At 36.3% G+C, this 14,131-nt stretch overlaps 1 non-coding gene across 1 annotated transcript; it reads right to left on the bottom strand.

The window, feature by feature from the left end:
• Positions 1-13,462: 13,462 nt before the first annotated feature.
• LOC125998355 (U6 spliceosomal RNA) lies at positions 13,463-13,565 on the bottom strand. Its single transcript, XR_007491945.1, has one exon. It is a non-coding gene; the product is annotated as a U6 spliceosomal RNA (small nuclear RNA).
• Between the last annotated feature and the right edge of the window lie 566 nt (positions 13,566-14,131).

Genomic DNA, 14,131 nt, shown 5'->3' with positions numbered 1-14,131 from the left:
TGGAAATACTGTGCTAATATCTCAGGATTCTTCAAGCCAAGAGTTGACTTCGAAGTGTTCTTTCTTTCAAGTGTTGCTTTAAGTTATGTTGGGATATTGTATCTAAAATCTAGAATAACAATATTTCCAGCTATATAGGTGTCACAATCTTATCCCAAATTACATTGGTTTTGATCTCTCTGAACAAAAGCATGAGGCAATAGTAAGATTCTAATTTAATTTAATTCTAAGATTAGAATTAAAGGTCCTATTACTTTTATTTTTGTCTCCTTCCTTCTCCTGAATCAGTTACTCTGGAAACCAACAGTGAGCTCATGAGCAACTTTATGGGTTCACCAACATGTGGAGAAACTTCCTACCCATATTCTTGTGAATAACTTTGAATTTTCTAATCCTGTATGTAAGCTCTATCCTTATGTAAGCTCTGAGATAACGATGGCCCTGAACAATGACTAGACTGTAACATCAAAAGTGATCTAGAGAACTCTGCTGGAACTCAGATGCCAGCACCCCTATCTTCCTGTCTTCTGTTCTATGATGCATTCTCGGCCTGATTTCATCCTGGGTGTGGCTCATCTGCAGATGGCTAGCCTTCCCTGTAGGTGATTTTACATGCCAGAAAGGGAGGAGCCAGAGGAGCTGCCACACACATCATTTAGCCAATAAATACAACCATAACATATAGAAAAACCCACAATACATTTGTGACAATGGGGAAACAATGCAGGCCAGCACCAGACATAGAGAATGAAGACAGCAACTCAGATAACCAGAACATGACCAACCGACTAGTCAGTCTCTCAGATAAGGAGTTTAGAGTTGAAATATGGAAGATGTTTAAAGAACTCAAAGAAAGTATAGAAGAGAACACTAATAAGAACCAAGAGAATATGAAGATAGAAATAAGAAAACTCCAAACTAAAATTTCAGGTCAAATAACAGGTCTGAAAAACTCAGTAGATGAATTGAAGGAAAACATGGATGAGCGTTCCCATGGGTTAACAGCAGCTGAGGATAGAAATAGTACACTGGAAGATGAGATGAATAACAACTCCATACAGCAGAAGAGACTGGAAAAAAGCCTTAAAGCAAATGATCGAACAATGGAATAATTACTCAAAGAATGGAAACAGATGAAAATAGAAGTCTATGATAAAGATCAACAGAGACAACTTAAGAATCATTGGAATCTCAGAGACCCAGGAAGAAAATCTCCAGGAAAAATCAATGGTCAAGAACATCATTAAAGAGAAACTACCAGAGCTAAAGAATACATGCGATCAAATCCAGCATGCCCGAAGAGTACCAACTAAAAGTGACCCCAGAAAAAACACACCAAGACACATCCTAGTCACAATGATGAACCCCATAGAGACAGAATTCTGAATGCAGCAAGAAAAAAAATTACATTCAAGGAAACATCCTTGAGATATACCACAGACCTGTCACCAGAGATACTCAAGGCCAGAAGGCAGTGGTGGGACATAGTGACAAAACTCCATAAAATAAATGCTTCACCTAGAATACTGCAGCAGCAAAACTCATTTTCAGGTTTGAAGGAAGAACACATGGTTTCACAGACAAACAACAGCACAGAAACTTTACATACTCAACATTAGACTTATTAGAAAAACAGAAAGACCTACTTTAAGACAAGACTGACCAACAGAGACACCAAACTTTGATTAAAAAAATGGCACTAATTTCCAATACAATTCTTTCTCTCAATGTCAATGGACTAAATGCACCAGTTAAGTGACACAGAGTGGCTTCTGCTGTCTACAAGAAATGCACCTAAATAGTCAGAACAAACATAGTCTCAAAATAAAAGACTGGAGGAAAATCATCCAAGCAAACCACACCCATACAATAGCTAGAGTGGCCATAATAATATCAAATGATGCAAACTTTATACTCAGGAAAGTTGTAAGGGACAAAGATGGACATTTTTTATTAATCAAGGGATTTGTAGAGCAGGAAGAAATCACTCTCCTAAACATATATGCACCGAAATATGGGCTAGCAAAATATTTATTAAAATTGTTGACAAATTTGAAAAATAGTATTAATAACAACACAATAATTGCAGGGGATCTCAACACGGCATGGTCAACACTTGATTGGTCAACCAGACCGAGACCCAACAAGAATATACTAGACCAGAGAATAGACTAGAACAGAGAAATGGAAGAAAGAGGCCTAGTAGATATATACAGGACACTCCACCCCAGAAGCCTGGATACACATTCTTCTCTAATGTACATGGGACATTCTCCAGGATAGACTACAGCTAGCACATAAAACATACCTCCATCATATCAAGAGGATAGAAATTTTGCAGAGAACCTTAACTGACCACAAGGTCCTGAAATTATATATGAACTACAAAGGGACACAGAAGAAAAACTTTAATACCTGGAAGTTAAACAGCCTAATACTGAATAACCAGTGGGTCTGTGATGAAATCAAAGAGAAAATCAAAACCTTCCTGGAAACAAATGACAATAGAGACACAAACTATCAGAACATATGGGACATAGCAAAAGCGATACTGAGAGGAAAATTTATAGCTTTGCAAACACACATTAAGAAAGAAGATGGGGCATACATGAATAGCTTAATGATGCAACTCATAGAATTAGAAAGTGCTCAACAAAAGGAACCAAAAATAGGGAGACAGAAGGAAATAACAAAGCTGAGAGCAAAATTCAATGAAGTGGAAACCCAAAAAACAATCCGAAAGATCAACGAAGTTGGTTCTTCGAAAAAATAAACAAGGTTGATAGACCACTGGCAAAACTAACAAAGAAAGATAGATAGAGGAACTTGATATCTCATATTAGAAATGAAAACGGAGAGATCACTACTGGTATGGCAGAGATTCAAAGGGTTATCAGAAACTACTTTGAGAAACTCTATGCCACTAAAAATGAGAACCTGGAAGAAATAGATAAATTCTTGGACTCATAATTTTTTACGGTTAAATGAAGAAGATGTAGCATATCTAAATAACCCCATCACTACTGAGGAAATTAAGACAGTAATCAAATGTCTGCCCCAAAACTAAAACCCAGGCCCATATGGATTCACTAATGAATTTTTTCAAACCTTTAAAGGGGAAATACTACCAATACTGGCAAGACTCTTTCATGAAATCGAAGAAACGGGGACACTTCCTAATAGCTTTTATGAATCCAACATCACCTTGATACCTAAACCAGACAGAGATGCTACCAAAAAACAAAATTAGAGATCAATATCGCTGATGAACACAGATGCAAAGATCCTCAATAAAATCCTGGCAAATAGGATTCAATGCCTCATTAAGAAGATCATCCACTATGACCAAGTAGGTTTCATCCCAGGAATGCAAGGCTGGTTTAACATCCGTAAATCTATCAACATAATACACATCAACAACAAAAAAAAATAAAAATCACATGATCAAATCAATAGATGTAGAGAAAGCATTTGTTAAGGTCTAGCACCCATTCTTGATCAAAACTCTCAGCAAAATGGGAATGGAAGGAACCTTTCTCAATATAGTTAAGGCCATGTACCACAAGCCAGTGGCAAATATTATCCTCAATGGAGAAAAACTAAAAGCTTTCCCTCTAAATTCTGGCACAAGACAAGGCTGTCCTCTCTCACCACTCCTATTCAACATAGCACTGGAAGTACTTGCTATAGCAATTAGGCAAGAAAAAGATATCAAGTGAATTCAGATAGGAAAGAAAGAAGTCAAGTTCTCGCTGTTTGCAGATGACATGATACTCTTCATATAAAACCCTAAAGACTCTACCAAAAAGCTTCTAGAAACAATAGACTCATATAACAGGGTGGCAGGCTACAAAATTAACACACAAAAATCAATGGCCTTTCTATACACCAATAGTAATAAGGAAGAAATGGACATGAAGGAAACAATCCCATTCACAATAGTGCCACACAAACTCAAATATCTTGGAATTAACTTGACTAAAAATGTGAAGGACCTATACAAAGAAAACTATAAATCTCTGCTCCAAGAAATTAGAGAGGACATGCAGATATGGAAACACATACCCTGCTCATGGATTGGCAGGATTAACATCATTAAAATGGCAATACTTCCCTAAAGCATTGTACAGATTTATTGCGACCCCTCTAAAGATACCCATGACATTCTTCAAAGAAGTGGATAAGGCACTTTTGAAATTCATGTGGAACAATAAACACCCTAGAATAGCTAAAGCAATCATTTGAAAAAGAGTATGGGAGGAATCACTTTTCCCAACTTTAAACTTTACTACAAAGCGATAGTTATCAAAACAGCATGGCATTGGAATAAAGACAGGACCTCAGATCAGTGGAATAGGCTTGAATACTCTGAGAATGTTCCACAGACATACAATCTCCTAATTTTTATAAAGGAGCACGAAATCCTAAATGGAGCAAAGAAAGCCTCTTCAACAAGTGGTGTTGGCACAACTGCCTAGCCACTTGCAAAAAATTGAATTTAGACCCCTAGTTAACCTCATTTACGAAGGTAAAATCCAATTGGATTAAAGTCCTTGATATCAGTCCTGAAACCATAAGATATATAGAACAACATGTAGGCAAAACACTCCAGGACATTGAGACTACAGGCATCTTCAAGGAGAAAACTGCACTCTCCAAGCAATTGAAAGCAGAGATTAACAGATGGGAATATATTAAACTGAGAAGCTTCTGCACCTCAAAGGAAATAGTGCCCAGGATACAAGAGCCCCCCACTGAGTGGGAGAAACTATTCACCCAATACCCATCAGATAAGGGGCTAATCTCCAAAATATACAAGGCACTGACAGAACTTTACAAAAAACAAAAACAAAAACAAACAAAAAAACCCATCTAATCCCATCAAAAAATGGGGAGAAGAAATGGACAGACACTTTGACAAAGAAGAAATATAAATGGCCAAAAGACCCATGAAAAAAATGCTCCACATCTCTAATCATCAGGGAGATGCAAATCAAATCAAAACAACTTTGAGGTACCACCTCATACCCCAGAGATTGGCACACATCACAAAGAATGAGAACAAACAGTGTTGGTGGGGATGTGGAGAGAAAGAACTCTTATCCACTGCTGGTGGGAATGCTGTTTAGTTCAACCTTTATGGAAAGCGATATGGAGATTCCTTCAAAACTGGAAATCAAGCTCCCATACAATCCAGCTATACCACTCCTAGGAATATACCCTAGGAACACAAAAATGCAATACAAAAATCCCTTCCTTACACCTGTATTCATTGCAGCACTATTTTCCATAGCAAGACTCTGGAAACAACCAAGATACCCTTCAACAGATGAATGGCTAAAGAAAATGTGGTACATATACTCAATGGATTATTATGCAGCTGTCAGGAGAGATAAAGTCATGAAATTTTCCTATACATGGATGTACATGGAATCTATTATGCTGAATGAATTAAGTCAGAAAGAGAGAGAAAAAAGCAGAATATTCTCACTCATCTATGCGTTTTAAGAAAAATGAAAGACATTTTTACAATAGTAATTTTCAGACACAAAAGAGAAAAGGGCTGGAAGTTACAGCTCACCTCATGAAGCTCACCACAAACAGGAACGAGTTTTGTTAGAGAAATAACTACACTTCGAACTATCCTAATAATGAGAATGTATGAAGGAAATAGAAATTCTGTATAGAGTACAGGCGGGGGTTGGGTAGGAAGCAGGGAGACTTTGGGACATTGGTGATGGGAATGTTACACTGGTGATGGGTGGTGTTCTTTACATGACTGAAACTGAAACAACACAATCATGTATATAACCAAGGTTTTTAATAAAAATATATTTTAAAAAAGTGATCTTGAATTAGAAATGCCCAACAAAGGTTTTCCCTAGTTCCTAATACTTTGAAGTGTAGTGAGATCATTAATTTCAGGTTTTTTTCACTGTTTAACACTTGGGATAATTTGTTATGCAGCAATCTCAAAGTACAAATGCTTTATAGATAGATCAGGGAGTTGAAATCCTCCTAAGTTGGAGGCCTAAGTTATATATGCACCTCTACCTGGTCTCCTAAGCATTGCAGGAGGGATTTCTGAACACAAAGTCCAGAGTATACGATGAACACTACCACATGTGACCCAAATGATCCATAACAAAAAATAATAATATAAAGAACTATTAAAAATAAACATTAACAAAAATGTGTTCTACTTAGATGTACATATAGTCATATAGTTTTTAAATTAAACAATTGAAAAAAGTGTATTTACTGTAAAAATTCAATGAGTTGTATAGATGAGAAAAATGAGAAATAGGTAAAGATGATGGATATCTGATTGTCCATGAGGAGATGCAGGGCTGCTCAGATGCATTTTCTATATGGATTCTTTTTCTATATGGATTCTTTTCTATATGGATTCTCTTTTTTGGCCCCCTATATGGGTTCTTAATGAGAGGATTTTATCTTGCCATTAATTAGGACCTGAACTTGGTTTGTATGATGGCCTATATTCTGTTGGGATATTATGCTTGTGTACATTAATGTTCCCTTCTTTAGTCCATTAAAGATGTTGGATTATAAACTTTTAAAACTTAACTGATACTTTAACATTACTCCAAATAGCCTGTAAGTTCCAGCCAGGGAAATCAAGTATAAATGCCTTCCTTGCCAGTTTCTCCTTTTATACTCCATTGCCTCTGGCCTACTGATATTTAAACACTGAAATCTTACAATTTTTACTGGTATCCCTTCTAATAAAGGTACATGCCCCTGGTTAGTCTTTCCACATCACTGAGCTGGCTGGAGCTCATTCTCACTAGGTGATCCTCAAAAATTACCTTCTTTCTTTCAGTTTGCACCTGTATCTACTAGGTGTGTGTATAAAAAAGTCGTTCACTTTTATATAACTTTCTTGATGATATCCATAGCCATACCTGCCTGAGCCTCTATGTTACGAAACATAATTACTTGTTTACAAGTCAAATGTTTTTTTCCTCAGGAAGATTCCTGTTCTAGAGGAAGGGATAGCTTCCCCTTATACAAATAAAAATGTGGAAAAATAGAATGTACATTGTTGCTATATGCATGGGATGAGACACCATGTCTTGTAATATTGTCTGAGTCTCATTAATTTCTGAGATTCAATGACACTTTCTAGGGCAGCTGAAAAATGGATTCTTTCTTGATATTCTGGAGAGAGAGAGAGACAGAGACAGAGAGAGAGAAAGAGAGAGAGACAGAGACTATAAAGGTTAGATGTAGCAATAAAGGGCCATTACTTATGTAAACTCAGGCCAAATCAGGTAATTTGTTTCTACTCCAGGATCTTCTTTCCTTGCAAATACTGTTGTTTATGCATAGATAGTTCAAGCACTGACAAAGGTTCTAAATCCAGTTGATCCTCACGTGGTCCAGATGCAATATCAATTTAATGTTATTCTTCTACATCAATACTGACCTTTGGATTGTGTGTGTGTGTGTGTGTGTGTGTGTGTGTGTGTGTGTGTGTGTGCGCGCGCGCGCGCGCGCGCTACGAGGGTAGTTCCTCTTGGTGCCCTGATGCCCAGGAGGTTGCTGATTGTGCCATGTTTCTACAATTCTGGGACACTGCTGACTCTCTAGTACTCAGACACAGCCTGCTGGAAAGTTTGGCCTACAAATTAACTGCAGAGATTTTCCTCTGCTTGGTTAATGTTGTGCCCTCAGGGTTACCAAATTAATAGAAGCTTAAGAGTCTGCAATAGCTGTAAGCTTCTTTCAAACTGACAGCTGTATGCAAGCTATTGTAGCCATTTTCTCAGGTTTTCTAAAGCAAGTTCCAGGTATGAGAAACAGTTCATCCGGGAATTGGTATTAAATCAGGTTGTTTTGTATTGGCCGAATAAGGGTCTGCTCTGCTTGTGAAGGCCATAGTCCTAGAATACTAGAGGGTATTGTGAGGTTGGGTTGATCCCCAAGACGCCGCTTACCCAAGTTGGAAATTCAGAAAGTCGTTTTATTTTAGATTAAAATTTTTTGGAGGGACCTGTACTCTTATACTTCAATTCTTTACCCACCTCACTTCAGTGAGGCTTTCCTGATCACTCTTTTTGTAGGTACATCTATTTTCTGCAACACTTCCTCTGTTTTTTTTGTTCCTTTCCCTCTTAGAACATGCTTTCTAAAACACCTAATATTTCTTTCTCTATTACTATTCAGAGTTACGGCAGAATATTATATTTGTCTTATTTATTCTAGGTTCTCAATAGATAGAAGACAGTTTGAAACATCATGCATAGTGTATAAGCATTTGTTACCTGAATTAATATTGGCAGAACCAAGAGGAGATACATAATCTGCTTTATAATCTTGTCATATAATATTGCTAGTATTTTATAATGACTGAGTAGCTGCAATGTCTTTCTTCTGTCTGATCCCCTTATGATCCTTAATAAAAGTTGACATAAGCAGTACTGCTACAAGCACCCCTGGGTGAAATTCAGGCTCAAAATGGTTAAGTGAATTTCCAAAATTTACATAGTTAAGAAGGCCTAGGGCTCTGATTACAATTTAGGGTTCCATTGAAAGACAGGATGACTCTTGAGTAAATTACTCTTACTAGTAACTAGTGATTTAGGAGTACTCAGAAAATTCTTAAGGCTTTGATGTATTCTTAAAACCATAAAGTTTTTGAAGAATAATACATTCATAAAAAGCAGTTCTGTTAGAATCAAATATTGGAAACATATGAAAAGCAAAAAAAAACCTTTCTGCTTTTCTTGTTGCTCATTACTCCATTTCTTGTTTCTGTTGCTCCATTTCACTTTTTGGAAAATATTCTGGTAAAAGCATGGGATAGCTTTAGGTTTCTGGGTAAATTACACTCATATTCCCCTGGGTTACTTTCCATCTCTCCACTGGATTGTGGGATGCAGTGAAACAAGCTATAAGGGAATGATTTCTCTAAGCTTGTTTATTCAGAGAAACAAATGAAGACACGATCCTTTCAGGATCTGCTAGAAAGAGTTTTCTTAACAAAAATAATGAAAGCCTTCTCTGTACGCTGACAGGGATTCTGATCTCTGTCTGCTCAATGGCCATCTGTGTGACCTTTGCCAAATTAATTAACCTCTCTGAGTCTTGATTCTTCATGAGAAATAGCATCATTATGTCTTCTATGTTGCTTGACCTAGAATCTTGACTCCTCTTTTCAGTGACTCCAAAAAACCAGTGGTTCCAAAGCTCATTTCTACAAGTAAAAATTCAGATCTTTACAGATTTCAGTCCCAAAGTGATTGCATTCTATGTATATTATATCACCATTTATAAAAGTGAAAATTGTGATCATGCATTTATAAACTTCTTAATGTTGTTATGTGTCTCTGATAGAATTTGCCTGTTTCCTTAATCTCATATTTCCTATTACCCTGTAATATGTATAATAATTCAAACTAATGCATCTAACATGGTCCTTCACCAATAAATTCTGGTTGATAGGCTAAATATGGACTATAACTAATCTCTGTCAATAAAATCTTAGTGAAACAGAGTCATGTAAGTTTGTATATTGTTTATTGTTTTATCTGTACAGTGACAGAGACAAGTATTAATGTTAGAGACAAATATATATGTATATATGTATGTTTGATATTCAGCCCTATAGAAAATGTCTGCTAGTGCCAGACCTTTATAAAAGAAATAGCAGAGGATCCAAAGAAGAACAAAATTCTAATAAAGTTTATGAGTGAGACTGACTTTTCCAGTCTAAGATCAGAAAACTTTCCTTTCAAGGTTCAGGTCAATGTCACAGATTTCATATAAGCACATTTTTACTTAGGGTTAAATATATAAGACATCTAATAAGCAGTCTAAATATGGTGAAGTATTTTTTGAAAAAATATCATATTCTATATTTCAAAGAATATTTTTATTTACCATCTGAAACAAGGTTTATATTGGGGTTTCTTACATGTATTATACAATTCTTATATTCTTTTTCTTTTTTCTTTTTGGTTTTTGGTTTTTGGTTTTTGGGCCACACCCAGCGGTGCTCAGGGGTTACTCCTGGCTATCTGCTCAGAAATAGCTCCTGGCAGGCACAGGGGACCATATGGGACACCAGGATTCGAACCAACCACCTTAGGTCTTGGATCGGCTGCTTGCAAGGCAAACAACGCTGTGCTATCTCTCTGGGCCCCAGTTCTTTTATTCTTAAGTTAAACTACATGTAATATGCTTGGGTAACACCCCTCTTAAGGCCTTTAGAGTCTTACTTAAAGGAATTATTTGATTTAAGAATTAGACTTTTGGTGGCCGGAAAGGTGGCACTAGAGGTAAGGTGTCTGCCTTGCAAACCAAGGAAGGACTGCGTTTCGAATCCCCGGCACCCCATATAGTTCCCCCAAGCCAGGGGCAATTTCTGAGTGCTTAGCCAGGAGTAACCCCTGAGCATCAATTGGGTGTGGCCCAAAAAACCAAAAAAAAAAAAAAAAAAGAATTAGACTTTTGATAGTCAATAAATAGTGCACACACAAGCTGTATTTCTTAATATATAGTACTTTCCCCAAACAACAACTAACTTTTCTAGATATTAACTTGACTCCTCATATTTCTAATAGATTACTTTATTATAAATTACAGATCTTCTCTATGATAATTTTGGAGAACATAGCTAACAAATCTCTTCATTTTGTTAATCCATAAAATAAAAGTGGTAGTATCTACAGGTAATTTTGGCTTGCACAGTTTTGGGTACACATTTAAACATTTATAAAATGTTAATTATTTTCCAATGCACAACTAATTCCAACATGCATTCTTTAAGAAATTTAGAAATACCAAGAATGAACAAATAGTAGCAAGAAAGAACAAAAGCAGCATTTTTTTTTCAGTTTCAAGGGAGTTGTTTTCCTCTATCAATCTTAAATCTTTAAATTAAACTGTTATCTGTTTTAACTCATAAAAGGGTCCTTTTATCACTATTCTCCCTCAAAGAGTACATATCACTTCTTAAAATATTCTATACCGAAAGAAATTAAAATAAGTGACCTGCTTTTTTCATTAAATATTCACAATTGTCCTGTGAGATAAATATTTTCATTACTTATGAGAAAATAAAGTTTTATAACTATATTGATGCTCAAAGTATATGTTAGTCTATAGTTCTATGCTCTGATGACTATCTTTAGTTTCTTTAAATTTAAAATTGGTTTTCAGTCATGGGCATTAGAAAATGTACAGAGGTATAGGCTGAGCATTGAGTTACTAAAAACTAGTAATTAGAGATATGCTGATAACTTTCCTACAATACTTAGAATAGTATTAAATTATCCTCCTCCTTATGCAAATGATGATAGATATTAGGATTCTGTGTTTGATCATGCTGCTTCAGACATATTTTTATTTATTTCTTAAAATTAATACACACAAACAAGATTTACAAATAGCTTTCTGAACATTTTGATTTATTAACGTATTTAATAAAATAGAATTCTTAAAAAAACTATTTATTAGGTATTTTAACAGCTACTTATGAACACTTCCAATGTTCTATGTATTGTAAAATTAACTATATATATTTTGTGACATTTCAAAATAGAATGTTATTCTCTTCAGTGTTGGAAATATCATTATCTTGCATTTGTAGAATTCCCATAAAACAAACTCAAGATGCAAGATAGGATCCTCAAGTTCATTATTTACAATCTATGTCAAGAAGTAATTAATGCTAGAAAAAGTATTTTGGGTTTATTTAAAACAGCAATATCAAAGGCAAAACTCACAACTGTACTTCATATCTTTTTGGGAGGGGGATTCTGGAAAACTTTAAAAATGCTGCTACTGCCTCATTCAAAACCTTGTCATATAATGGCACCTCATGGCTAGGTGCTGTAATTATTGATTGTTATGGTCCGGTGGTCATGACCCAGGAAGTAAGTAATAATCCATGCTTCTGAAGTTTAAAGGCCAGAGCTGGTGGACTATTGGCATGGAAGCAAATCTCCATGCTTTGTGGATACATTTCTGATTCTAGAGCTCCCCAATAGCATATAGAAACTAGACGCCAGCTCTAACTACATCCTTGCTAAGATTTCTTCCACTGATCTGTTTATTCTCCTACACTGCCCTTCTCCTTAATTAAGCTCCCAACTAATTATTTGTACAAAAAATACTAAGACTGTGAGTTTATGAAAGCTAATGCCAACCAGATGTTAATAAATCTGGGAGTATTGTAGATATTATAGGAGTATTATTATTCTCTAAAACACTCTTCTTGCTCCACTATGTTTCTGTATGTTCCCAGGGGCGTAAGGAGATTCAGGAAGCAATAAGAGCTCAGAAAAGTGTAGTTACAGAGAATACCAGATCTTGCTGCATTAGAACTGTGTCAGCGTGCCTTTCCAAGCACAAACTTTTCCCTTGAGAGGAGCCGTTTTCTTGCTGGCTAGAAGTCAAACTTTAAGCAAATCCAAGCTCCCATCTAAGTTAATGGGAAGGGAAACTTTCTTACTTTACTATTTCCATTAAACTTACCAATTTAAGATCGTCAGCATAGTATAAAATAGTAAATATTGTGTCCCTTTTTAAGATATTTTTTAAGATAGATACAATTAAATATTCCTCTTTTGATTCCATGATTCCTGAAAACCTTGAAATATAACTTGTTCCATTTAAATCAAATAGTTAAAAAAAATTAGGGGCGGGCCCGGAGAGATAGCACAGCGGTGTTTGCCTTGCAAGCAGCCGATCCAGGACCTAAGGTGGTTGGTTCGAATCCCGGTGTCCTATATGGTCCCCTGTGCCTGCCAGGAGCTGTTTCTGAGCAGACAGCCAGGAGTGACCCCTGAGCACTGCCGGGTGTGACCCAAAAACCAAAAAAAAAAAATTAGGGGCTAGAACAATGGCGCAGGGGTAGGGCATTTATCTTGCACGCAGCGGACCCAGGACGGAGCGCAGTTGGAACCCCTGCTTCCCCTGAGCCAGGAGTGATTTCTTTTTTATTCTAATTTTAATTTTTATTTTTATTTTTTGTCTTGTTTTTCTTTTTTTCTTTATATTTTATTTAAACACCTTGATTACATACATGATTGTGTTTGGGTTTCAGTCATGTAAAGAACACCACCCATCACCAGTGCAACATTCCCATCACCAATATCCCAAATCTTCCTCCTCCCCACCCAACCCCCGCCTGTACTCTAGACAGGATTTCTATTTCCCTCATACATTCTCATTATTAGGACAGTTCAAAATGTAGTTATTTCTCTAATTAAACTCATCCCTGTTTGTGGTGAGCTTCATGAGGTGAGCTGTAACCTCCAGCCCTTCTCTCTTTTGTGTCTGAAAATTATTATTGCAAGAATGTCTTTCATTTTTCTTAAAACCCATAGATGAGTGAGACCATTCTGCGTTTTTCTCTCTCTCTCTCTCTGACTTATTTCACTCAGCATAATAGATTCCATGTACATCCATGTATAGAAAAATTTCATGACTTAAAATTATGGAACGCTTAATGAATTTGCATGTCATCCTTGTGCAGAGGCCATGCTAATCTTCTCTGTATCGTTCCAATTTTAGTAGTCCCCCCCCATAAAAAGCTAAAAAATTAAGACAATTTCTTAAGTGCAATCTTGCAATAAGTTATTGGTGAAAGCAGGACTTAGCTTTCAAAGTTTTTCTTTTCTAAAGAAATTAGCATCAAACTTAGTCCTAAAATAAGTTTCTCCTCATATGGAGAATTCCTTTTACTTTCTTCTTTAATTTCTTTTTTTTTTTTTTTTTTTTGGTTTTTGGGCCACACCCAATGACGCTCAGGGGTTACTCCTGGCTATGCGCTCAGAAGTCACTCCTGGCTTGGGGGAACCATATGGGAAGCTGGTGGATTGAACCGTGGTCCGTCCAAGGCTAGCGCAGGCAAGGCAGGCACCTTACCTCTAGCGCCACCGCCCGGCCCCTTCTTCTTTAATTTCTAATAAATTTTTTGCCTTCTGAAAAAATTTACTGGCAGGCATCACCTTAAAGGATACTATTGTTTTTCCTCACTCATAGGTATTTCTTGATGGTTATTTTATCTAGGTGAAGATACACATTAATTTCTTTAATCTTCACAGTTTAGTATATCAATATATCAGATTCTGTGTACCAGATCCTGTACATTTAGACT

Source organism: Suncus etruscus, chromosome 20 (assembly GCF_024139225.1).
Source record: "Suncus etruscus isolate mSunEtr1 chromosome 20, mSunEtr1.pri.cur, whole genome shotgun sequence".
Classification (NCBI taxonomy): Eukaryota; Metazoa; Chordata; class Mammalia; order Eulipotyphla; family Soricidae; genus Suncus; species Suncus etruscus.
This window is presented reverse-complemented; position numbering and strand designations above follow the sequence as displayed.